This window comes from Zerene cesonia, chromosome 16 (genome assembly GCF_012273895.1).
Source record: "Zerene cesonia ecotype Mississippi chromosome 16, Zerene_cesonia_1.1, whole genome shotgun sequence".
In the NCBI taxonomy this organism is placed as follows: domain Eukaryota; kingdom Metazoa; phylum Arthropoda; class Insecta; order Lepidoptera; family Pieridae; genus Zerene; species Zerene cesonia.
The window spans coordinates 4,386,061-4,411,064 of NC_052117.1; the positions used below are offsets into that span (position 1 = coordinate 4,386,061).

The 25,004-nt window shown below is 32.1% G+C and overlaps 1 protein-coding gene across 2 annotated transcripts in view; it reads right to left on the reverse strand.

Moving 5' to 3' along the window:
- LOC119832781 overlaps nt 1-22,759 on the reverse strand; it is a 147,547-nt gene extending 124,788 nt beyond the window's left edge. For both annotated transcript variants that reach the window (XM_038356536.1, XM_038356535.1), the window contains exon 1: nt 22,381-22,759. The gene's annotated coding sequence lies outside the window, so the exon portion shown is untranslated. The remainder of the gene's footprint in view (nt 1-22,380) is intronic.
- Nucleotides 22,760-25,004: the final 2,245 nt, after the last annotated feature.

Sequence of the window (25,004 nt, forward strand, 5' to 3'; positions counted from 1 at the left end):
GTTTGCCAACCATTTAGCAGTTTATGTTCATCCGATAAATTGTAAAGTGAGCCGCTTCAATTACAGCGTACATTATAGAAATAAAAAATTCAATCAATACATTTCCTCATCTACACTGATAGCTCATTCTTATTTATACACTGTTAAATAATAATAAGTCAGTTAAAGAAATAATTTAACCTCAAATTATTATAAAACAAAAGGTAAATGGAGTGCGCCGAATGCTAGTATGTATAGCTCCATAGTCGTGTGTGTGACAATGAGCCGCTGCACTATATTTACACGTGCACCTGTGTGCGTATTATGTTACCAGACTAGGGGTGCTGTGGCGTGATAATTTTTATTATATTGGAAGATTTTTTGGAATATAGAAAGTTATAAAGTAATGCATAGAGAAAATAATGATTATTTTAATATTATAGTTAATATAATTGTTTTTTTTATAACAATCGAACTTTTGAAAGTGTAAGAATGCGAAAGTTTCGTGAGAATGGTGGTTGTATGGATATTTATTCCTCTTTAACGCAAAAACTTCGAAACTACAGAATGGATGTTTCATCACCTAATCTTGGAGTTCAAATGGATGTACTCTCGGATAGAATCCAGTGTGACATTATTAAGCTATTTGGACGAAATACTTAATTTGATGGATGGATGTTTATAACAAATTACAATAATCTTATATACTTTACGATGTAGCACCTTTATTTTGGACATTTTTGTTTATAAAAATGTCAATTTAAATTTCGTAAATTTGTTTTGAATTTTGCTATATGCGGACATGAAATTTTGGACGGACGACAGAGCAAAAAAAGTAAAGTGTTCTGTGTTCCTAGTTACATCTAAGAATATTGTGTGTATAAAAATGAGAAAAAATCTAACTCTTCTTTTCTATACAAGGTTAAACCAAGCATGGCATTGGGCATTGGTACATATAATCTGCACTATCAATTATAATTGTGTAAGCACATAATACACGTAAACAATATAAGACACGGTTTCCCTAACCCATTTAATTATTATGAATTCAAGCTGCCATTAACGCGATCTCATTTGTTTACTTTAAAAATTCATTTGAGAATTCGTTCGAGCGTAATTGTGCATCAGGGAGAGACATCTTTATGCTAATTGCATTACTGTTTCGTTGTTGGCACAGTTTAATTAGCGAGATTTTTCCTTACAGCGGCAAACGTGTTAATTGTTATGATATTGAAATCAATTTAAACATTGATTTAACGCCATTTTTTAGTTAGCAAGCGATTCGTAATCAACACTTTTGGAAATTATAAATTTGGCGCCATAAGGCAATTTCGTCGTTAAGCTTTAGGATATCCATCCCTTAAATTATTCCACTAAAATCGATGATGACGCTTTCCATGTCAGGATACTATCCTACCCTATCCTATCCTGATATTATAAATGTAAAAGTTTGTAAGGATGTGTGTGTGTGTTTGTCACTCTTTCATGCCAAAACTTCTGAACCGATTTCAATTAAATTTGGTACGTAGACAGCTGGACAACTGGAATAACATAAAGGCAACTTTTTATCCCGATATTCCTACGGGATACAGACTTACGCGGGTTAAACCGCGGGACGCAACGGTACACTATATATTAGTTACAGTCACACGTATAATCCAGTTATTTTTTATATGGCGGAAGCAACCAATCTACCAGCGTAGCCTTAAGATGCCGTTTAGTTGAAATTATGTAGGTGTGGGAATATGGTTTCAAAGCGAAACATGACATCAAACACGATCAGTTAATCATTGATATACCTCGATATTGGAAGTCCTTACGGGTTGCGGTATATTCTTGACCTCTAATGGGACTTGGGTTTAGGGACTTGGATATCATTGTGGAATATGCAGAATTAAGGGTCCCTATATGGTACTCTGAAGCATCGTATGAAATGCGATATGTCTGTGTATTGTATATACTAGCTTTATACCCATGATGGGTCTATAGATTGTTATGCAATTAGAAAGATAAATGGGTGTCTATTGTATGCATATTAATTTAAAAATAATTAAATTTAAAAAGCATGAATAGTTTATCGGTAAGTGTCAAGGGTCCGCCGAGGGGGTATCGGATGTATACTAACCAGCTCCCGTGACCCCTTCAATAAAGTGGCTTGACGGAACACAGGGGTTTTAGTCAGTAGGAATCCGACATAACCTACGGCTCTTTCCCCGGAGGCCGTGTGTATCTATGAAAGATTTCCCCACTTAAAAAAATGTCAAAGTATAAATTAAACAAACATAGATTAGGTTTGATAAAACGAGATAAATAAACTCTCTCCACGTCTTTGTGTGTTAATCCTAAAAAAATGAATATGTGGTTTATATTCATGTTTTTTTTAATTGGTTAAAATTTCATGTTATACACCAGGTGACGTTTATAGAATTTTGCCTTTCTCTTGTCAGTTTTTGTGGATGAGAAGCATTAATAACTACGAAATGTATTGAAACTTCCCTTTGTAAAAATATTACCTACCTACGATGCTTTTTCATACATATTGGAAACTTTAATCAAAATTTATCTATTCCATGACCAATTAATATTATTCACGATCATTAGAATGAATTTATTTTTATCGATACTTTCAGTAAAATCTATATATTAAAGATATGCCTAACCATTTTTGCTCATCTTTTTGAAGCACACATAGTTATCAGCTACATGTTGAGATGCATATTATGAGATTATATTCTACAAAAAACAGAACAATTCAAACAGATTCCAAATTTGAACGTCATTCATTTCCTTTTTTTTTCAGCAACCAACACCAATGTGTCGTCCGAGATAACCCTATTAAAAGCATCTAAATTTTTATTTTCCACTGACATTGAACGGTTTGTAGCCGATGTAGTGCTTTACCACCGCAAATTGGCCGGCTTATTCTCGTGGCTGGCGGCCACCGTTATAGAGTTAATTGCGACCGACCCAAACTACAATGTTGCTCTAACTACATTTAATACAAACACTAACTTGGACTTTAGTTTTCGTTGTTTAATATTGAGATATTATAGGAGGAATCATAATTTTTTAAAGTGTTTTTTTTTACCCTACGTTGTATAGAATTCTATAAATTTGGCAAATATGTTTTATTTTTTGTTGTCGCTGTGGAAATTGCTTCATAAATTTGTAAATATTTTAATGTAAACCTAAGCGTCATTATTATAATATAAATTTTCGTCTTATATTTTCAATTATTAGCTGTGTAATATTCAAACTTGACAAATTTTTTGTTACCTTTTAAGTCTACAGGTTTTCATTGGGCTTCTCATTTATCAAGGTTGTGGAATCAGTATATCTATGTAAATTAATCTATTTACTAAAACGTAATAAGAAGGTAAATCCAGAAATAAGCAATATTAGCAAATAACATGCTTATAGTTTAGTCCGACTCTCCGACCGATTTTCCTAAGAGAAAACTATACTAATGAGAATATCACATCTCGTTATATAATTTGTCCATTATATATATATTCATACATATATATTAGAGAGTAAATTTATGCTTACATAATTTAAAGTTCAACACAAACAACAATCAATTCACAAAGCGATAAAAAGGTTTTATATCCGCAACACATATTTTATTTAATCGCAAAATCTTGTTAGCAACTATTCACAAGTTTAGATACGAAACATCGCGGTACTTTGTAATCCTGAACACTATCAAAGTTAACTTGTTTCCCAACAAACTTAGCGATCACTTTATCGATGACCCAACAAGCCAGTCATAAATTGCCTTTCTAAAGTGCGTTTCGACTTGTGAAATAAAAGTTCGTTTAATTATGTACGTACTTAGCGAAACGTGAACAATTTGTATTTCTGTTATTGACTCTTAACCTTTTGAGTAATTAGTATGAATTAGTAGTGGTGAATGGTCAATAATTAAAGCTTAGTGGTCTACGAATAAACAAGTCAGACTTTTTACTAAATGTTTATTTTATAATAATTTACTGGACTTATATATGTTTTCCCATTATTGTAACAAAATATGGGGGTTAAAGGAAGTGAAGTGAAGTGATAAAAAATACCGTCATCGGGTCTAATTTTTTTCTAAAACGTATCTTTATACATCTTAAGCCTAGTGCTATTTTATTATCTACAGTAATATTATAAAGAGGAAAACTTTGTTTGGTTGTAATGAATAGGCTCAAAAACTACTGGACCGATTTTAAAAATCTTTCACCATTCGAAAGCTACATTATCCACGAGTAACATAGACTATATATGTACCACGGGCGAAGCCGGGGCGAACAGCTAGTGATATATACTTTCGTATAAAATACTCATTCCTGTTTCCCTTGGTCACTGCAAGACTAAAATATCGGACTGAATTCGCTAATTATTATTGTTTGTCATACGTTTGTTTGTTTGTTATGCGTTTGTATACGTACATTGTCAAAAATAGAAAAATAATTAATATACATGCACACACGCAATTAATACGCACGAAGACAGACAATTCCTGTGTTGGGTCAAAATAATTTTACATTCAGTAACTTATAACTCGAGATATTTTAGGCGCTTAATATAAATAGAAACAAGTATTAATAATTGTGATAAAATTAATTAAATAAGATTATACATGTTGGATAGACAATTTTATATTTTAATTGGCAAGATGAACACCTGGCTACAGTAAAAAACATCGACTGACGATTTTAAAAACCTGTTTATAGCTTTAAAAACTTTAAAATATTTAAAAATCAGTTCGCTTATATATCTTAATGATAATTTATAAAACAAAGTACGCTTGCACCTCGCTGCGAGATATTTCGCGTAGTTATACAAGCGTACCTAACCTCAAAAACTTTGGTAATGTCAATATACTTATGACAACTTTTGAGATGACGTAAGCTAATGTAGGCAGCTGACGTCACGGCCTTGTTCAACAAAACCATTATAATCTGGAGGCCGATTGTCTCGCAACCGATGCCGTTTTATTTCATTACCAACTTGTTTTACCAACTATCTAATTCTTTACAGATCTAGTGTATGTAGAGAAAGTTATTTCGTAAAACCACAAATAACATAATACTACAGACTACATACATACACTAGTACGGTCTTTAAATATAATTTCATTATTTGATCCTTCTTGTACTTTATAGATGTCGAAGTTAGAGGATAATCTAATCTAATCAAGCAAGATAGCAAATTTTCGAAAAATGATGATCTCGAACATATTTTGCTTGCAATTTCATCATCATCATCAGCAGCGCATATATGTTCCCACTGCTGGGACACAGGCCTCCTATGCGGGTTCAGGCCATAATCCAAGGCTGGCCAAGTGCGGGATGGCAGATGTCACGAGTCGTTGAATTTTTAATTCTTAGACATGCCGGTTTCCTCACGATGTTTTCCTTCACCGTTGTTGTCAAATCACCACTAGTGATATTATCCACATGCGCAGATAAATTGAAAAATCAATTTATTTCCTGCACGCTCGTCTGGTCTCGAACCCCGACTTATCGGTTTTGAAGGCGGTTTTAACGCATTATATTTCGTTTTACTATAATGCGAATATAGTTATATTTTATATTAAAATAACTTCTTACAAACGTACCTACTTTAGGCACAGGTTGAGAGGCAACTGAAAAACCAGTTTCTGTGAATTTTTTAAATAAACCGAACTTTATTGGGTAGTAATAAATGTCAATTTCAATTTAAACGGTTTCAAATCAATACATTGTAATCTGCTGAAACATAGTGCGTTAAATTGTAAAAAGCATTTACGGATCACAATTTTTCGAAATATATATTATATTTTACGGTGTCTAATAGAAAATTACTGATAAGACACGCCCCTATAACGATCCGTAGGTAGATTCGTCTGTCCGTCTATAACCTCAGATAAAGTTATAATTACAAAAAACGCCTGCTTAAATATTTTGTGTAAATTATAATAACAAAATTTATTTTCAATCAGTATAAAAAGGGAATTTTGAAGGGGCTCATTATAGACAATACAAGAACATACACTGATAGTTACGACTATGACGTATAAATATAATTATCAGTTTTCATGAACATTTATTTTGCAGGTTTATCAATTTGTTAAATGATTATCCTAATCCGACTAAAGACAAATACAACAAACTAAAATTGATAATTCTATAGAGCAGCTCTTGATTGATAAATGTACACAATTTAACCGTACACTTAGAAAAAGTGACTTTGTTTTATACTATGTAGTGAAATAAAGTCACTACATAGTATTAAACAACGTCACTTTCTCTATCCCAATGTCCCTATGTATACTTTAATCTTTCAAATTACATAACGGATTTTGATGGGGTTTTTTATAATAAATAGAGTGATTTAAGATGTTATATGTGTAACAAATATTAAACTACTCCGAATTTAACGCGAAGCCGCAGGCAAAAGCTAGTAATATATATATAAATAATATAAATTGTAATTTTAAAAATGTCAAAATGTATGTATGTATGTATGAAATAAATTGAATTGAATTGAATTGAATTGAATATATACCTTACTAGTTATCAAGTATATTCAGGCAAAATCGTTCAATCCACATCTGTCAAAGAAAGTTAAATGTATAGGTGATATCCCATAAGCCCTTTTAAGTGCATCATATTGTGGATGTTTGAAAATACCAATACTTTGTATTTTATTTATACAAATATAAAATACATATACATATACATTAGGTAATTTCAGAACTTAAATTAAATATTTATATTAACGTTTTGCCGAATGAAATTAGTTATACCAACGAATTACTTTATGACAGGGCCAGATCAGGGATTTTTAATATTTATCAAGTGTATAAATGATATCAATAAATGTTATAATTAATTTTATATATTACAATTCTGATATATAAGAGTCGAAAAACAGCGTTAATAATATAAAAAATGACACCTAATATCACCAGAGTCCGCTTTTAAACTATAAAACTTACCTACAATTTCTATTCATTACTTCTTCCTTGTACTTCATAGCTAATTTAAAAACCCGTTTGGTTTTCAAGTGACAATTTGAGCCAGTAATCCAATTAAGGCCGCAGATAGCGAGTGTGCAAACACACACTTAATACATAAGTTATGCCTCTTAACATGAAATTAACCCTTATAATGAAAACCACATCACGCTCACTTAAGTTAATTTAGTCCATAAAATTTTATTAATACTCGTGCATAATTGCTTTTAAACACGTTGCCTATGTTTGTATTACATTAAACATGTTCCTTTTCAAATTTTATTAGAAACAAATAGAGTTGAGTTTGTCAGTAAATCAATACATTTAATTCAATTACATTTTATTGAATGGATATTTTTATTAGTTCACAATTCTACTGTAATACTTGTTTTTGTGAAATGATCAAAAGAAAAATAACAAATATAAATCAAGTTATAATTGGCTGTAAGGACCATACACTAGGTCCTGAATGAATGTTATTGTCTTATTAATCCCTACATAGCAAAAAACAAAGTCGTACTCCATCGTCTGTATGTCTGTATGATTAAATCTTTAAAATTACGTAAGAGGTTTTATGTTTTTTTTAAGAGATAGAGTGATCAAAGAGGAAGGTTTATATGTATAATTACATCCATTAAACTACTACGTTCTGCGTCACTTAACGGAAGCGAAGCCGGGGGCAATAGCAACTATAGCATAATTATAGATTTTAACATGTGTAGAGTAAAAGATGTTTGTACCTATGACCGTTTATTTTCGTAGACTATGCAAGGGAAGCCAGGGGCAATAGCTAGTACTTTTATAAATTTCGCATAAGAAACATCTTCGTATTAAATATTCACTTCACTTCTTACATAAATACATCAAGAAAAAAGAATTAAGTAAATATACTTTATAAATAATATTACGTCGTGATACTTCTTATGTTTTTTTACCAGCTTCTAAATAAAACAAAGTGTATACAATAAGACACGCATCAACGCAAGCCCGCTAAACCCAGATGTAATACGGTCGAAGATAATATCGCAATATCTATTATGTATAAGATACTAGCAATAGTAATAAATCTTCACTTTGCTAAAGGCAATCTATTCAATCTGATACAAGCCCTAACATCATTCATTTGTCGAACCCATAAACAATACTTAATCGATGCTAAACTCAATACGGCAATTATTATTACACAAATAATACAATTATATATTTAAAATGCAGTGTGGTGATAAATTGATGTTATTACGAGCTTTGATAAAGGTTAATTATGAGAATTCAACACGTGTCTGGTGTTCAACAGATTAGATTCGAAGCAATCTATAAAACATGTACTAATAACTAATTATAACTGTGTCGATATTTGGAGTAAAGTTTGGACAAAGTGACAAATTTTAACGAAATATCTATAGGTAATGTTGTGATTTATGGTGAAAGATCATGAAATGTGTAAGAACCGCTCGGTTTTGTCAGAATTTTATTGTTATGTTGCTCTGGATTTTCTCGATAGCGCACTATTTTCCACATGTTTTCAGTGGAAGATAAATTTTGTTCCGGAAAATATTATTATTCCTGCAAACTGAATATTGAATTTACTCACACATTTAATTTTATTTGTTAATTTTGCTGTGACTTAATATGGGAATCGAGCATACTTCGGCACAAATTGAGCCAGTTGCACCGGGGAAGTACCCACCCCCCCCTCTCCCCCCTCAGAAGATTGCCGTGAAATAATATTGTATAGCAGCCCTTCTTCTGCAAAATTTTATGAGCGCTGGTACCTAAACGCTTTAACCATCAGGCGACCACCAGCTCGATAGCCTGTTCTAACAAAAAAACATTATGGATGCGAAGTGTTATTGTTTTGTGAAAATAAGTAACTATTACTCTTGAAGTATTAATATTTATTAAAGAATCAATCAACCGTAGAAAACGCAGGGAGATAGAGTCTGATTATGTGGGCTTTTATCTAGAAACACAAACAAACCACATAAAAGATCTTCTACTCTAGCTCAAACGTAAGTCATAAATGCTGATGTGTGGAATTTTCACATTAAAAGCAATAGGAGCTATAAAATATGCACGAAGTACATTTACCATATGAGTCAATTATAATTCTTGCGGATATTCAAGAGCCTATATCTATTTCGTTTATAGTTTAATGAAGACGCTTCGACGTCTGTATAATTAAGCAATCAACGTTCAGTCTTGCACGAGGCTATAAATAAATTCTTATTATGTTATAAATAACCGGGCAAATTGACGCCGCTTTAGAGATATTATCGATGAATATTTTTGCCCTTAATCTTGTTTGCTTGTTGAATTATCTTTAAGTAATTGATTTCTTAGTATTCAGTTAATAAGGAACAATTTATAAAGCATAACATATATTTTATGTATTCGTTATAATTATCAGTTGAAAATAATCACAATTTAGTATTTTTACCTCCCTCGATGCGTCCGGTCTTTCAAGAAGGTACTTTAATTTTGTATATAATATTTTTCCTTACCTAAATATGTTTACATGATTTTCAAACACAACAATCATAAATTATGTGTTTGAATGATGTTTAAATTATTTTATTTCAGTAAATATTGTGAATGAAGCCAATGATCAAGTGATTTATATAATTACACAATCATAAAGTATGAAAGGCCAATTGAAACTCATCGTAGGCTTGTTTATGTAATTTCCGCTTAAATGCTAACGTATCTGGAAACCGCACAAAGTATAAACATCGCTTTGATCATCTGCCGATTTTCCCACAACGATTTCCCTTTAGCTATGAACAGTTAATTAATTTTGAATTCTTTTCCAAGAAATCTTGGTTTGCGATCTTCGTTCTTGTTAAGTCTCTAAGTGCAGTTGATAACTTTTGATTGGGACGCTGGGGATCTTCAGAAGTTCACAATGTAATAAAGAATGGAAAATGGTATTCTCTTTCAGGACTTTTCTGCATTCCGTTGTAAGACACGGAGGTGCGATGAATCTATTTTTGTCTAGAGGCGGGAATTAAGAATCGAATTCACACAAAGATTGATTGTCAAGTTTCATTGCTTTTGTTTTCTAACAAATATGGTGGCTATGTTAAAACCAAAGTTTATTGTTAAAGATATTTGGAACAAGATTGATCCTTGTAATAAGAAGCACGTAATAAAGTAATATTATGTATTTAAAATAAACCAACGTGGTTTTTGGCTTACAAAAGCACACAATTTACGCCATAAATAAAACTGGCTGTTGCGAAGTTTTATTAAGTTACTCTTTTCTCTATACGGTGCGGGAAAATTAATAAAGCAATTTGCTATTCATTCAGCAAACAACCTGTTTTAATATTGTCCAAAGTGAACAATGTATCATGAAGTTATTAAAATACATTTACAATTACTTAAGCACGCTACGGCAGTTACGTTCTAGGTAATTATTACTTATATTTGGGTTGTGATTTATAAAAACATAAGTTTTAATTTCTTCGAATACCTATTCTGTAACAATATGATGATTTGAACTCCAAAAAACGAAAATGACCATTTCAGTTGCTACCATAATTACATCGATTCGGTGTTATGAAGACGCAGAATTGAATCCGCCAGATGATTGATATTACTGGTCAGTACCTATTGTCAAACGTTTGCCCGACAATAAAACAGAGATAGTCAATATCGAATCGCAGTGAGTCAGCAAATAAAGCGTCGATAAAATACAGTTAATGTTTGAGTTGGAGTCCGACAAACAGTTCCGAAGTGACAAACGAGGTAGAGAGATTTGCCCGGCGGTTTCGAATAACTGAAACTTAAAGCCAATTCGCTTCAAACGTGTTAGTTCATTCAAACTTTGCTATCGACTTTCTTTTAAATAGCGATGGTTTCGTGCCAGTAATGAGTAAATCAACACAGTTAGAGAATACATTTAACGTCATTTGTGAAATATGCAACTGAATTAAAATTAAGAAGTATGTGTAAACGATCTAGTAAGATTGATTGATAATTATATTCAACTAACGTTAATCTTGCTTAAAACATTTTCAAAAAATATGCCTACGTTAACACCAGTTTTAACAAGATATTAAATCAATATTCGAGCAATCAGACAGAATCGATCGCCGGTTATCAAGATCCGGTATCAAATTTCACTTCACGGTTGTTTTATTTTTTATTTTCTCGTTATTAAAAAACCACTGGGATTCTGGGAACACTTCCTTATGGCTATATTTACAATTATATTTTTTCTTATAAATCGCCTCATTCGCTTGATACCACAAAGACACATTTATCATGGATTTGCGAAAGCCAAGTAAAAGGATGATATTTCATGTTATCGTCGGCAATGGAGCTGGTAGGTCACCTGATTGTGAGCGCTACCACCGCCCTTGAACATTAACAGGAAAGAAAACATTAGAGAGGCGTAATGTCGATTGCAGATCTTACGCATCTATAAATCGATTGCCGACTTAAATTTGAAAGGGATTAAGAAAGGATTGACGAGTGGAATAAAGGGAAGAACTGAAAAGGGTAAGGAATAGGATACGGGCCTCCGGGTCCCCTACTAACTGACCGAAACACAGCAGTATGCTATTTGAAGCTGGGGGTGTGGTACTTCCTCCATGGTACATCGTGCCGAAGCGTGCACGACTACCACATACTATACGACCTATATTTATGCAATACCTTCCTATCTATATGTATTTCAAGAAAAAAATTAGATCTAGATGATAAAGAAATAAATAATAGAAAAATTTATCTAATCTTCAGATTTATAGGTACTTTAAAGTATTCCAATTTTTTATATTTAGATATTTGTTATTTGAGATTCTGTGCATGTAACAAACATTTAATACAAATTGCATTAATATAGTATGCTTAATTTGTTAATAACAATAAGCAAAATGGAAAAAAAATAATGCGTCGTATCTCCATCAAAATATAAATCTTTAATCGGAAGACTAAAAACGTTGAAAAGTATTAAATAATTACAAACTTATGCAGCAGATTAATATCGGAAGATAATCTAAGAGCCGCCAAGCTACCGTTTGATCAACGACGTAAACTTTCTCAATGATACCTCATAAATTTCCAAAGAGCCTGCAAATTTGAAACTTAAAGCTTTACAACGATGAATAAAATGTGTCGGGAGTATATGAAGTTTTCTTGTTAACTTTTCATTAATTGCCCGAGGCCGGTCTGAATTTTATAATATACTTGGCAGCGGCTTGCAGTTAAAACTCCGACTATGCTTGTAATGTGACATTAATTGAAAGTCATCATAGGAATTCCAATTGGACTGTATTATGGTTTGCATATTCATTAAGTCTATAAATAATACTAACAGGTATTGGTTTGAATTTTATTTACATGTAGTTCAATTTTATTTATTGGAAGTTCATATTTAAGTTTATTGGAAATCTAAAATGAAGCGATGAGGAGTCAATGTTTCACTCTTTATAAGTTAATCATTGTATAAATAGCTAGATCGAGTAAAGCCAACTTCATAAGCTAAATTATAGTTTTGGCGGAATTTGCTAAAAGCTTGTACCAAAAACTATTTACAGACTCAATGTTTGGACCACATTCCTAAAAGTTTGTGTATGGAAGTTAGTAACGAATTTGCTTTATGCTGTTAATTACTTTTATAAATAAATCTGCTTCAAGTTTTGAAATTTCCAAATTAAATAATTAATTCGAGTTAGTTTTAAAAATAATTGATGCGAATAACACGTTTAAATCGTAGTTCGGGTGGACATTAAATGTTTTATTCAAAGTGTGAGATCATGATCCAATATTAAATAATTCAAGATTTATACATTCAAATGAGTAAATTACTATATACTACATCTTTACTCAGCAATTTTTTACACGCTGTCAACGTTAATAAAACCAAATACAAAAGTAAAACAATAAAAACACAAGCAATAAAGCAAAGGTAAATAGTTATAAAAGGGAATAGCTACATCGAAGTCGATTGTCGTACAAACGAGTATGAAAATAAACGCGTAAAACGCGATCGGAACTCTTGTCTTTTAGCGCTGAGAGTTTTAACTCTTCGGATTTATTTTAAGGGCAACGTTGGGGAAAAGGCATTAAAGTTTACAACAAAGCATCAACAATTTAGCCGCAAAATAGAATGCTCAGTTTGCGCCTGTTTGTGACAAATAAGACATTGATATACGGTGTTTCTGCCGACTTAAATACAATTAAATTGTTCGCTTTTTGTTGACAATTACTGAATTTAGTGAGACTATATACTTATACATAACTATATATGTATTTACATCTCGTGTTTGCCGTCTATGTTAAAAGTCGGTGTGATAATCGTTAGCAATAATGTTTGCAAGGCAATGAAGCTTCTAGTATCTTGTAACATGTTCTTAATGGTTGAATTAAATGAACGCAACACCTTGAACGAGCACTACGCCTAAATCTACATCCTCATACATTTCATTAAATTTTGTTGTTCACTTACAAGCATATAAAATGTTAAAAGGTTTTGAATGAAATGAGCGCTAGTATAAGCAACACGTGTAATTAATTCTAAGCTACAAAGAAAGCTCCAGCAAACTACGTTGTCTGGCATTTTAATGTCTATTCTTGAGCATTTAAACAAAATACACAAATGGTGGATTGCATTCCGGACTATTGTGTTTTAGTGGTTGTTTTAAAATTATACCAAGTCGCAGCAATTTTTCAGTTAGATGCCGTAAGACTATTTATTTGTTACGAGAACATATAAATTTATAGATTTAAAACCGAACATTTAATGCTATTAAAAACTAAATAAATTTCTGTTATTTGTGTGTATATGATATACCTATGATTACTGAAATATTTTCTTAAAATAAAATGAGATTAATATCTACTCTTTTCGTTTGAAACGCTGTTCTACAGACCAGACGCCTGAAAAATATGAATTGCTACATATAAACTTATACAATTAAGTTATAATTTGAAACTACTTGACTTGAAAAATTTCGTACCGCCGCCGAGTTTTGAAGCCTTATATTACTTTTGAACATAATGCGATTTTTTTGGAGTTATTTATTTAGCTGTTCCACTGATCGACATAGGACTCAATCAATTCCTTACTATATTTTTTATTTATTCTCATATCTTTAATATTTTTCTTATAAACGTAAATACTATTCTATGTACTTGTAGCCTCAGTACTTTCATTTCTTCAAATTCCTCTCGAAAATAAATTCTGATTACGTCCATACATTACACTACCAGTCTATATGATTGGAAAAAAATCACTAGCGCAATCCAAACTCTTCATTCCTAAAGACCAAACTAAACACAGAACTTAGCGTAATTTTGTGTACGTAACGAGATATGATTGTGACAACTTCACATACAAAGTGTATACAACAGGCACCACGAGTACGCTCCAACGGTAAACTCCTCAGGCATGCAGCCAAGTAACAAAACTTTATAACTTCTATATTAATTAACTACTCGGCGGTTATGTTAAATTATCATATGGTTAAAATGTACACTATATTATAGTGTATTCTTAAACTGCCTTGTTGGTGCAGTCTACGTTATTTTACTGTAGTCTGGCTCCAGAAAATTTAAAGTCGCTCCACGAGCTTTGGAAATTTATTTATCGAAATCCGCCGTTGTTAAGATAATAATATATAAGGTATCAAACTGATCGTCTCTTCTTATAATGAAGTAAAAAAAGGATAATAAGGTTAGAAATACCTAATATCTAACTCTTCTTATCCATAAAGGCGCGAATGATAAAAATATGGTATGGTATAGATTTTATTCGCGTTTTATTTTAAAATTCGACTACCAAATTCATTTTTTTCTTCGATTACTTTATAACAATAGTATACTGGGAACAACAAAACAAACAATAAGTTAGCAACGCACAAACATATTTAATAAAATATGTCAAACAGCTTAGCCAGAAAACTTTATTTTTAATGTGTAACACTGCGCTGTATAACATGACTCTCGCGCAGGTTTGTGTATGAACGATTATAAATGGGGAATTAATCTGTTCCCATTTTTGTTTTAATTAATTTGTAGGATTTTTTCATTTTGATATATTTTTAGCCATACTTATTTATAATACTATTATGGACTAGTATTGGCGGCGTTTTCATTTATTGTGGTATTGTCGTCTCCACCCAGTATAAGTTTAACTTACACGGCATCAACCTCAAATACCCTTATATACTTGGATAGATATAAATGGTATATTCCATATCTTTAACCAATTTTCACATGAGAGACGATACAATATCAAACTCAATCGAACTGTAAAACATTATTTCCATATATTTGATGAAGTATAAAAACTGACAAACGTTCCAAGATCAGAATCTTGTTTGCTAAAACGAATGTCCGTTAACCGATATCGGATAAAACGTTGAACTAACTGTATTAGAACCCAGGTAGCTCCGGCAACTTAACGTTTAGATAAATATCTTCAAATGGTCCTGGTAATCTGTTGAGAGCGATCGATTTGTTAACAATACAAATGACTTAATGTTATGACTATACAGTTTGGATTTGTGTGGGTGTCTGGTAATTGGGTCACGCTCGCATCGGGGTGCTACCAAAACCTTGGATTAGCGTAAAGTACAATTAGGTTATGTTATTGCGTTTCGTAAAATATTGCAGTTAATCTATTATACTTCATCAATTTATTATTATTTATAAAATATCCGAACTAATATATTAAAATTGCTGTTTTTGCAATGTATGCGAAATTATGTTTTTAAATTACTTCTCCTTAGGAGGGTTGTGTGTTGTTGAAGCGAGTAGTAGGTAATTGCCCTTTACATACACTTAAAACTGCCTAAAATTATTCAAACTTAACACCATATGTGAAAGGTTTAAGGTATCACTTATACCGTAAGAAGATCTAATAAATACATAGGCGGGAAGAGCCTATGGTTAATTCTTAAGTATTTATGTCGAATTTATTATTCTGGATTATCTATTAGCGTATATCACTGTTCAAAGTCTCTAATTTTCCGAATAAGTATTTTTGCAAAGGTAACGCAAAGGTAGGTATAACACGGAAAAATTCAAGCGACATGCTTGAAGAAACAAAGACGCTGTTTTAAATGTTTGTTCATCAATCACGCTGAAACTACTGGACGGATTTTGATGAAAATTAGTATACAACAGTGTATGAGCTGACTTGGGTGATAGGAATTTTTACTTATTTATTTTACTTTTTATTCAGATTAAATGCCCCCTTGGGTTAAAACAGGAATCTTACTATCCGGGCGGAGCCAGAGAGCGTCTAGTTATACATAAATACAAAATAAATATATAAATACATACTATATAATATGCAGAAGTGTACGTGTAAATTGTATAGCGTACAACAAACCGCGTGTGCATGACAGTAATCGTCCTAACACGGGTTCACTCCGGTTGCCCTCACAAGGGTCGAGTATTTGTTTGGACATCAAGTGCCGTCCCTATCTGATGTTTGATTGCCACAATTGTTTTAGAACGGAGACGACGACTAGATAACTCTTATCAGGATTGCCGCAAAGCCTTTCTGATTTTCAAGAGTAAACAAAGATTTGTGTTGGTTCTTAAGCGTTTTGCGCTGGACTGGATGGTAATGGTTTGTGTGTGTGGGTGTGTGTGTGTATATGCATATCCAAGTGCACACAACCGCTGCTTGGGGAATATTGCTGACCAGTGTTAGGTATATTAAGAGATTGAGCATATGAAAGATACTTTTAATATATGCATATGAAAGATAATTTAATTTTTTCCGATTTATAAAAAAAACTGAATACTTGCTTTTATTGTCCGCTTGCATATCAAGTATAAGTAACAACGAATATAAAAAAGTAAGTTTTTGATATATCAGAACATTTGTCTTATAATTTAACCATGGAATACTTATCATGATTGATTGAAATCAAACTAAGGAGCTCATTTTCATTATATAAACCGGTATCACCGTTAAAGCGCGGGAAAATATTGTACATAAAACACTTGTTACTGAAACAAAAACTATTTCATATGCTAATAAAATATTGTCCCATATAATATTTTCATTAATAAACTTTCTGGTTTATCTTCGATTTTGTTTATTAAATACAATTGTTATTGTAATCAATTGAATCATTGGCTACATGTAAGATCGATGAAAGGCACCATTTGCGCCATATATCCTGATTTGCACCATATATCCTGATAAAAGTGACCTATAAATATATTTTAGCCTTATCCTTATGCAGGTCAACAACAATAGGAGAATTCATATAAGAGTTTATAAAAATTACAATAAGCATTTCAAATTTTAATATTTACATCTCAACAAATTCATAATAGTAAAAATTGATAGTTTAATAAAATTAACATTAATTAATTAATAAGTATTAATTTATATCCCCCAACCAGTTAATACATTAAAAGTGTCACCAAGAAAGCACACACACACACATAGATACACACAATAATAAGTGAAATAAAATATCTTAGAGCAAATGTGTGCTCACTGCCCAGCAATCAAACAAAGAGCAGACAATTACACACGTGCAATATCATACTCGGCCCAGAATACTTCAATTTATTATTTATCATCATTCCATCTGATGTAATACTGCTATAAATTCATATCAGATTCTCCAGGACCCTAATCTCTAATTGCGGACTGACGACAAATGGAAGCGTTAATAATTAATTGTTGTTTAATCTGATAACAGGCATTAAAAGCTATCGCCGAACGATCTACTCATTTACCTATATCAGTTTTCACTCGCTTGTACATGCTTCTTTACTACTTAATTTACTACTTTTTATTATATATAGGAAATTGCATTTTAGTAATCAGTTTTAATGCTTTTATTGTTTAATTAAATCCCAGATGTATACTTGATTTTGAAGAAATTAAAATATGAGCATGAAACGCTATCCATTGTTTGTGGTTTGTCTCTAAACTTAAGAAGAACTTTAGATTTATAGATCATTACCGATGTAAATAATCGACATTAGAGGTAAAAATGTAAAAGTTAAAACAATCACCAGTTTCTAAGAAGTATAGTGTAAGAACTTAAAGCATTTGTTTTCTCATATGATATTGTCACAGCCGGAAGAAATGTGAGTCTTAAGACGCAAGATGATCAAAGTAGCAACTAGGGATGATAATATAAGAACGAAAAGGTTAAGGAAGATAAGGATAAAAATGTTCATTTCATCTTATAAAATATTCAATTTTTTATTAACCATATAATCAGTGTTGCCACCATTTTTAGGCTTTGCTGATGTGTGTATTTTGTATTTTATTTGTATAATCGTGACACTATACCATAAGGAAAGACATAACATAGAGTTAATTCTATATTATGAGTTTCCTAGAAGCTTTCAAGTACTTTTACAGTCGTGTATAAAAATAATCATATTTTCCAGTATAAAGAAATAAACGTATTTCAAATATCATTTTTATTCAATTCCAAGAGCCCGAAGCGCAACAAAGTTTCATAGAAACAATAGAAACACGCTGGAGGCGAAAATAGTTTAAAACGGGATTGTAAATAAAATCTGCCACGCGTTGTTTGTAAATGTTTTATTGAGTGTTTTAGGCAGTTTCAACAGCATAATGACCCTTGATAAAGTTTATGGATCTCAAAATATCCAGTACAAAATAATATGCTAAAACGTCATGCGTTTATCACAATTTTAACGAAGTAAAATCATCTCGTAAAACCAAATAAGAGAAAAACACAGTTGACCCGTTGGCTGCAGCGCGGCGGTTCGATTTTTGTGCAATAGAGAAAAACAGTGTTTCTTTCTTCACATTATTAAAATTCACTCAATATGAAATGGAGCTACACTGAATCGTGCGGGATAAATATAAATGATTCTGCGGCATCATGTCTGGTTTTTTGGAAAATTACTTGATGAGCGTTCTCTTAATATGCTTTTTTGGTGTTTATTTTATTGATACTATATTTCATGACAGGTTTAAGCTAAATGATTATTTTTAACGCGTTCATTCGAACCGCTGCATGGCTATAAGTTATTTTATAAAGGACTTATAACGCGTGATCGGGTACTGAAAAGGAGGTTTTGAAGTGCATTAGGATACTGATTCATACGCATGAGTTCATAAATATATTTTAAAATTGCTTTGTAGTATCATAGTTATATATCGATTCATTATTCTTTTACAAAAATAGCTTTTACAGTACACAAGCACACAAATATCATTGCAAAAAATTGTTTACTTTAGTGTTTAGAAGTATTGAGGAAAATAGGGATGCGAGTAGCGCCCATTTATCGGAAAATCTTCACGTTTATTTTATGATTTTTTAACAATAAATTATTTTTGTTAAGGACTTGATGGAAGCTTATAGGTTTCCTAGAGCTGAAAATTATATCCTTCGAGGAAACGTTATAGGGATGTTGAATATTGCCTAAAGGAAGGAATAGGAATTATGTATTATATCTACGGAAGTTAGTCCCTATTAATATTATAAATTTCTAAATAGTGTATGTATGTCTGTCTCTTCTTCTTTGAACTAATTTGTACAAAATTTGGTAAATATTTATAATTTGAGACCCAAAACAGGAAATAGGACAGATTTAACCCTGGAAATCCTATGGAATTTATTTAATGAAAATATCGGCGATTAAAGCATCTTTTTACAATAAAAGTGAATTATCTATTACAAATATTGTCAGCTGGTATTAGTACCTAATGCACTTTTATAGAAAAAATAAACAAAGTTTACAATTAATTGTCATTCTTTCTTTTGATGCGAATTGTATCAATATGTATCGATATATATAAACAAAAAAAGTACAGAAACTGATTTGACAAAATTAACATAGCAGAGGAAACAATTTATGCAATGTAACAGAATATATCTTTCATTATTATTTAAACATGCGCCATGCAGGATTTATCTAGCTTCCACGATAAAGAAAACAAATGTATTTACTCGGTTAGGCGATAAAGTAAGCGAATGAATGAAAGCCTCTAAATATGTAAAGTGATGTACGGAAGGGATTCCATCTCCATTCAGACAAATTCCATAAACGCGTAATTCATTGCATTATTTATAAACAAAAAAGGCATGAAAATATATTGCCAACGTTAAGAGTAAGCTTCTACAAAATACCCTGATAATTTCGAAGCTTTATCCTCTAACAGAATAATTGTTTTATTTGTAAACCGCTTCAACAAGTCTCAAAATCTTCATTAAAGCTGATTACTGCGAAACCTTTTATTTAATTTCAATTAAGACAGATCTCTATCGCGGAAGTACATTTTTGTGAAGCCGTATTGTGGTTGAGCTTCGATAAGATTTTGATATCGTGAGAAGTTTAAAGTGTATTTTAGTGTTAAAATGCAAGGTTTTTGCGTTTGGGTCTCCATAGTTAGAGGAAGTTTAATGTCAATTGATTGCATTTTTATTCAATTGTGAATTAGGAACTTCTTTAGAGAGATAGTTGAGATGCAATAGATAAGATAAGTAAGATACCTATTGGAAACACTTATTAAAATATTTGAATGTTTGATAAAGCCTGTATCGAACAGCATGAAGCGGTTGCGTGTATTTGAATTATGAAGTTTGGTTGATCTTCAGTGAAATAATAACTTTGGTAATTTCTTTGGCTTTGTTTGTATAACAAAATATGAAGTATTATCATAATGGTTGTGTTTATCCTGACAGGATATTACAACTCAAGCTTTCGTGTTTATAAATAAGAAGGATTAGAGTTCTTCTTTACATAACAACTTTTCTTTATATGTTAATATATTGTGTACTTAATTATGAGAGACCTTCAAGTTTGTTCTTCGTCTATATTGTTAATTTTGTATGCGCTTTTGTTAAATATATACGACGCCGTCGTATACATTTACAATGATTCGATGAAGGAAAGAAAGTAGAAACAGATTGATTAAAAAGCAAAGTCCATAAAAGTGTGAATTATATATTATAGTATTTGATTGTTTTTCGGGCCAAGCCTGACTGAACTTCTTTCCAATTAGATAGATAGATAGATAGATAGATAAAAAGTTTATTAAAAGAACACATTAAATACATGACAATTACAAATTAGACGATTACACAAAGAAAAATTAACATAGAGAGGAAAAAAAAATTAAATCCTTTGAAATCAAAAACGCTCCAGACCTAGTAGTTATTGGACTTTGTAACAATGTTTATGTAGAAATGTTACGGACCCTTTGTTTGTCATCATTTTGTCTCGCACATAAAAATCAACTAACATGATGTAAACTGTTTACATCATAATTCACAATAACTAAGATCGAAGAGATAGAAATGGCCATGATCTACTTTAAACAATAATAAGATTTATCTCCGGCTGTACTTACTCTATTTATTTACAAAGAAGGTTGTCGAAAAGCGTGACTAAGAAAGTAATATTCCTGAACAGTGATATAGTGTTATATCTCATTTATCCCAAGCACTTGTAAACACAATGAGGTGTCGGCGTAGCGTCGCCCACGAGATACCCCACGTGCGACTCGGGCGGGCACCAAGAGTGTAACTGCGCGGCTCGGATGCGCAGATGCCCTTAATATTACCCTCCTATTAATACTACCTACCGACCCTTTAAACAAAGAAATTCCAATCAATTGGGGTCAAATTCTCGCGCTATGCCTTCGGACCTTAACAATCCCATAAAACTACCTATAGCATACTTACCAAACACTTAGACTATGCTTGTGGTTTTTACACTAGCATATGACGCGGCAAAAGAAGAAAAACGCGCAATATGCGTCAAAAGAGGACGGATATATAACGATTAAACGCCCGCCAGAACGGGATAGACTCAGTCATTTTGTAAGCTGATAACCAGAGGCAGTGAACAGAGCGAGGGGAACCATATTCTGGCGCGACTCTGCATGAACATAATAAATTAAGATTCAATTTTACAAGCTATTCTGTGTGCCACTGTATAGTTTTTGATTTAAAAGCTCTATGCGATTATGTTTGGCACACGACGAGTTATTATAACTCAACATAACTCTACATTGTTAATTAGAAAGTCTATAAGATGTCAAGTTGCATTCTGATTTTAATCAAGACGCTGTATGCAATATTATGGCAAAGTATTTTGATTATTTACTTTACGAGTATGCAGAAGGCTTCCTTATTTAAAATAAAATATTTATATTACAATAAATATAAAAGTGCCCGAGGAAAATGTTTCGTAATATCAGGGCAGCCTCGAGATCTCTACTTTTATGAAATTGCGTAATATAACGTTATTTAGAAATCTAAAAGCTTCTTATACTGCAACTAATCATTATCTTCTAATTGCCTTCAAGGTTATATCTCATAGTTACATGTGCCTTGTCTTATAAGAGATTGAAAACTTAAAAGAAGCATGCACGAAACGAGTTTTGTGCGTTCCTTTTGTTCATTTATAACAGGCAACTAGTTTGCATTACGAATTAAGATTTTTACCTATACGTCCATGGAAATGCAATGCAATCCATCATTGGATCCTCGCGTACGGTCGCGACACGCACACACGGCGGCCAGGCGCACACTAGCGCACCGCACCTCCTCACGCGAAGGGAAAATCTTCACACACGACACAGATAAACATGTCAACTGCTAGACATTGTTACCCTAAAGTCTTGCGTTATTCACCACTAAATCACTATTACGCACATATTATAACACAAACAGCACACAATAACACAGAAACACACAATAATTTCGCAATAACACTCGCGTCCGAGTCACGAAGACGAGCGTTTCGATAAAAATACGCGTAGATGTTATAGTGTCGATTCGGCGACTGTGCTCCCCGCCCTGTTCCAGAGGCGAATGGCGGCGCCATATTGAATGTTACTTAGAGACCGCACAGTGGAGCATCTAGCGGCGGACAACGGAACAACCGCGCGGTTCAACTTTGAGGTTAAATGTTTTATCACGTTTTACACTCAAATAATCACAATAATCGTGTTAAAAAATAAACAAGAATTACAAAGCCATAATTATTATGAGTAAAGTTGAAAAGCTTAAATATTAATCATTTTTATAAACTCTAGTTTTTTACGCAGAGTTCCATCTAAACTTTATCACCATGTAATTCTGCGTGATTCCGATAGAGAGCGCTAGTCTAGGTAGAGACAAATATACTAAAAAAACTTCATAATTTTCAACAATTACTAATTTGTACAAATACTAAACTTATACAGAAATTATTATTCGATATTTAAATTGCCAAAAATACATGTACAGATATTCATTATAATATTTATGTGGACTCATATCAATGTAGTGCTGGAAAACTTTTATTAGCAATATATTTATGCAGACTATGCTTAAAGCTTTTTATGTTCAAAGTTAATTAGTTTATAGTAGTTATTTGTGAAAATTGCTCGGCGTTGAGCTGCATTTAAATGCCGCAAAAAAGTTGCTTGTGACATATAGGCTGTAAGATTAGCTCTTTTTGTTCATAATAGCGTAATAACTATTTACGCATTAATATGTGGTAATATGCACATGCCACAAGCTGTCTTATTATTTAATTTGATGAATTCAGATATTTAAAAATTAAAAATTCAGATATGTTTATCTTTAAATAATACATTTATTAAAAAAACGTTCTTATTTCACGTTTTGCGGTACCGTAATAAACTTCTATACTGTACATACTTCAAATCATCATAACAGAAATATAAGTAAAATAAATTAAGCTTAAGGAACGGCCCTACTTTGTTAACCGTAATAAATTTACCCGTATATTATTGTTTTTTGGTATGCTGAATATTATGACATAAGAGCAGTGGTGGCTCAGTGCTTACAACATTGGATTTAAAGTGAAAAGGTAGGGGTTCCAGATCAGTAGAGCGTGCAAGAAACAAATTAATTTTCAATATCTGCAGTTTATCCACATCACTACTGCTCGAAACTGTGAAAGAAATCGTGAGAAAACCGGCATATAGGCTAATTAAACGTTCGACGACATGTGACATCTGCCAACCCGCACTTGACCAGCGTGGTGGATGGAGACCTGAACCCTGATAGGAGGCCCGAGTCCTTGCAGTGGAGCCATATATGGACTGATGATGAAGATGAATATTATGTCATAGTTCAGAGAGTTCAGTATATATCAGAGAGTTCAGTATATACACTGAAAATTATACTTTCTTATATGTTCAACAACTAGCTAACGGTCCCTTCTTGTTTCTTGAGATTTACAACTATACATTATAGAAATTAAAAACCTTTTAAAGACACAGGTTAGTTCCCCGTGACCAGGGTCGCTGTAAGTGTTTGAAACGTCGGGTTAATAATATAATGAATAAAACGCGTTTAAAATCCGTTAAAAAGTTTTTAATTTCTAAATGTATAATACTCGCATAAAGTAAAATCAAACACAAGAAAATACTAACTAATTTATTGAAGAATTAAACTAATCTGTAATATAACTTAACGAGTACGGTTATCTTACCTAAATATAAAATTTCGATTATTCAATCAGCACACAAACATATTCGCATCCAAAAGTTTGTTGAACACTTTGGAAAGCTTATTAGCGCATGGATAATTTTGATTAGATAAATTCTATTCCTATAGAGGCATAGGTACCTATGTTTTAAAAAACTGAGCGAAGATATTGACAATAGCTACCTTCAGTTTTTTACCTTTGTGTATCTTACCATGCTACTCTCCGGTCCGTCATTTTTTTTATGTTTTTTTTTTTTTTTTATGTCATAGCGGGCAGCTGAGCTGGTGGTTCGCCTGATGGTAAGCGATCACCACCGCCCATAAACATTCGCAATGGTAGTACCTCTGTTAATGCGCTGCCCGCTTTTATGGGGTAAGGGAAAAGGAAAGGATTAACGACTGGAAAGAAGGAATGGACCAGGACGGGTGAGGAAAAGGAAACGGGCCTCCTTTAAACGATTATAAATTATTTTATAATATTTTATCATACAATAAACTTATTTAAGTTGTTCTGGAGCTCTGTTATTTGAGACAAATTATAAAATAAACTTTTAGTTAAATCTCAACGTACTTTCATAAAACAACACTATATTTAATATATAACACATAGTTTTAAGATGCCTTGA